The sequence below is a fragment of the Fundulus heteroclitus genome, chromosome 21, assembly GCF_011125445.2.
Source record: "Fundulus heteroclitus isolate FHET01 chromosome 21, MU-UCD_Fhet_4.1, whole genome shotgun sequence".
In the NCBI taxonomy this organism is placed as follows: domain Eukaryota; kingdom Metazoa; phylum Chordata; class Actinopteri; order Cyprinodontiformes; family Fundulidae; genus Fundulus; species Fundulus heteroclitus.
In genome coordinates this window covers 6,608,370-6,612,425 of record NC_046381.1, presented here as the reverse complement: position 1 = coordinate 6,612,425, position 4,056 = coordinate 6,608,370, and positions in this window count along the sequence as shown.

Below are 4,056 nucleotides of genomic sequence, written 5' to 3'. Positions count from 1 at the left end.
GACAGTGGTCATCAAGCCTCTTTAAAACTAGCTTTGGGTCTTTATTTTGGTTCACTTTTCATGTTAAGCACTTTGTGGTTTGAGTTATTGTCCTCTCTAAACTGCCTTAAGGGATAAGTGTGTGTCGGCGTGGTTGTTTGTCCCGTGTGTCAGACACCGGAATAGCTTGTATCAAAACTAACTGTAAATCGGAAACATATTATATTTTATATAACTTAACAGAGTCTCCAGTCTCATCGGAAAAAAAGTAACCCCACGGCATGATACTGCCTCCACCATATTTCACTGTGAGTAGGTTCTATTGTTGTTTTATTTTTCAGGATTCTCTGTGTTTCTATATGTGTCATGATTTGGATGTGTCTGGTTGGTTTTGATTTAGATTTATGTTTTTCTTGTCATTTATTTATGTTCTTTAGGTCTTGCCGTATTCAGTTATTTTTGCCTTTTGGATTTTGCCATGAGGTTCACATCTTCATGTTTTAGATTTGTTAGATGTTTTTCCTAGTTACTGCATTGTCTAGTTGTTTCTTGCATTCATTTTTACTTAAAGTCTTGCGTCTGTGTTTTCAGTCATATTATTTTCTTGTCTATCTATTCAGCTCCATTCATGTTTGTCAACTTCTGCTATAGGCCAAACCAATTAAACTTATTTAGATCACCTGTGGCTTTGTCAACAGGTCCTGCTTTCTTTGCCATTTAAACTCCCATTTTTCATTTACTCCCTGCTGGATTATACTGTTTGCGTTACCATGTCTGTTTTGTCCATGCCACACCAAGCCAATTTGTATTCATGCTGCTGTTTTTTTGTTTCCCTGCTGTCATCAGTAAATTTTGTTTTTTGTTTTTCACTAAATTCTGCAATTCACATTGCTTCTTTTTCCTGCCTGTCTGCACATGCGTCCATTTTTAGAACCGTTCCTAACAATTTGTATATATTCTATTCTTTTTGTTTGCTTGCACAGTCATGCATGTTGCATTTTTTCCGGTGTCCAGAATTTTTTATTTTTTTTTGTTGTGTGTTAAACTTGTGGGGGAGTAGCTGTCTGACTAGTTCTGAATAAATTTTCTATAAAAGTTGGTGAAGCCCAAAGAGCAATGGAGCTCCTTCCTAGAGGATGAAGTGCGCCAGTTCAGGATGGTCTGATTCTTGGCTGGGTCACTCTTCACCTGCCTGCTCTCAAGAACAAAACCCAGAAATGTGAAGGAAGAAACGTGACGTTCACATATCTCTGCTTTGACGAACAAACGGTTCTCAAGTAGGTGTTGCAGGACATGTTGCACGTGTTCTAACAGATTCCTTGAAAAAAATGAGGATGACATCAAGATACACAAAAACAAATTGGTTCAAAAAATATTGTATAACATCGTTGCCCAACGACTGGATAATTGTGTGCATTGTGGGTTCAAAATGCCATAAAGGAGTTTTGAACGCAGTTTTCCTTTTGTCCCCTTCACAAATTCTGATGGGATGGTAAGTGTTGTGGGGGTTGAGTTTGGTGAAAATGGTAGGCCCATGAACTGCTTCAAGCTGAGCAAGCTGAGGTCTTCTTAGCTCATCCTTTGCTGGTCATTTTTTGTTGTTTCAGATATTAATGAGTAATAGAAATGGCTGATGCCATCTGATAAAGCTTTGTCCATTTTACTTAGGGAATTTTACTGTCTTAAATCGCGGTGTGTGGCTTCACCAAAGTGTTTCACTGTAAAACGCAGTTCTGGATCTTCTGATTTGGGAATACTTCATATTGTAAAAGTCTAAATTGCATTGCTTCTATTAAACGGGCAATTTGCACAAGGGTGAAGAAAAAATTTAGACTTTTGTTTCATTCTCATCTTCACATGCTGGTATTTAAAAGCAAGTGAACAACATGAATTCTTTGCCATAATGTAATGTATCAGTCCATGCTTACGCTTAATTTTCTGCACTGTTTGTCATGGTAGTGTTGAACTTTCTAGGCCTCGCTTCACACTTTCTGTATTTACTTTGTTCATGTCGATAATCTCCATTTCTGCGCTGTTCAACATTTTCCTTCACTACATTTCTTTTTAGAGCATTCTTACCTTTTCTCTTTTATTTGTGGCAGACTCCTGTGTTGAATTCTCCCTGTCTCCCCAGTATTTCTGTGTATAAAGCTGGAGGTTCCTGCACTGCTTTATGATACTCTTTGCTGGACTACACAAGTGGTTGCCTCTCTCTTTCCCTCATCTTCTGTGGCTTTTTCTTTATTTCTGGACCTCTTTTATAACTCCTGCTCTGACCTGTGTTCAATAGACCTCTCTGTCACCGTGTGAATTCTCTCTGTCTTCACTGGTATTTCGTTCTGTGCATCCACTTGGAAGTTCTTGTCCTGCACTGCTTCTTGACTTCATTTTATTCGCAACTCAGTTCTAGTGCCTTTCACCTGAACATTATCGTGTGCAAAAGGTTTAAGGGGAGCCCTCAAGGTTCCCATCCTGACTAATTTCTTTGCCTAATAAGGAAGATATCCAAAATGAAATATATTAGTAAAACATTTTTATTTTTGTACACATTTAAAACATCAATCCCGATAAATTCTAAAATATTAAAATAAGTTGTATAACTGTAATCAGCTTTTAATTACCAAAGTAATAAACAAGCTGAAACAAAATATGCATTCCTTCATGTATCAGTAACAGCAGCAACTGTTTTTAGATAACGTAACCTGTCTTCACAGCAATTTCAGCAAAATCAAATAATTTAGTAGTTTTGTAGTAGATTACAATGTTTTAAGGCAAATCACTTGATTTATAATATTCAAATAGACATTGTTTTTGAAACGGCAACATTTTAGTGAATTAAAAATTCAACAGTACCTGCATTAAGCACCTTTGTCCAGATTCCCTGTCGGTCTGCAGACCAGATGACCTTCAGCAGCTTTAAATAACTTTTTTCCGTTTGTTTTAAACGCAGCAAGAACAACTAATACTTGTTACAACTGCCTCACTAAAACCCAGAGAAATAAAACTGGATAATTATTGGGTGTTTGTGTTTTGATTTTCTGTTTGGATCATGTTGTCTTTAGTTATTTATCCTTTAATGTGAATTTAGTTTGTATGTTGTTTCCCCTCGTCTATCATTCTCCCTCAGCTCTCTGACTGCCTTCATCTGACTGAGTAATCATTATCAGCCTTACTCCATCATGCCTTCTCTCTCTTTCACCTCCCAGTATTTAAACAGTTTGGTTTCAAAATCTTATCGTCGGTTACTGCTGTTTGCTGCCTCCGGTTGTCTCCCTGCCCATTCATTTTTTAGTTGGGTCTTCCTGCCTGGGATTACAATTAAATATGCAGTTTACTTCTATTTTTTTGGGTCCTCACTCTGCAAGATCATCACAATAATACCATTACTGCCCCCAGCTTTTTGCCATGGATTTTTAATCTGGAGGTCTGCCGTTTTCTAGCAACAGTGGAAAACTGCTTTGTCATGTGCTCTCTTTTTTCTTACACAATTTTCTTCTTTAGAAATTCATTTGAATTGACATTTAAGATAGGGGTGGGTTAACACCACCTAGTGTTCAGCAGAGTATTCGTCACACAAATTCATTTCAGTTGTAGCTCGATCGTCCTCCTCGTGTAATATTTGTTCTTTAAAAAGAAAAAAGCAACCAAGGTTTGAAAAATTATACTCTAGTTTTGTGTCAATTTGTTACATAACTTGAAAGCTATTGAATAATTTAAGATTATATATAATTATAAATAATTTAAGATTATTTTTGTCATCTGGTCACAACCTGAAAGTTATTGTAAAAAGTGCTGAATAGTGATATGGGAAATTACAAAAAAAATAGAAAATGCATATAAATCAGATAAAAATGAATGTTCCTCATCTGTCCAGTCTATTGTAATGATTTGACATTAATTTGATTTCAATTAAATTTGATTTATATAGCACCAATTCAAAACACGTTGCATTTCAATGTGTTGAGTCAAGTTTAATCACATAATACAGTCAAGTTAAATTACTTAATACAGATTGGTCAAAATGGTTCCTGTCTAAGGAAACCCAGCAGATTGCATCTAGTCTTTGACAAGTAGCCT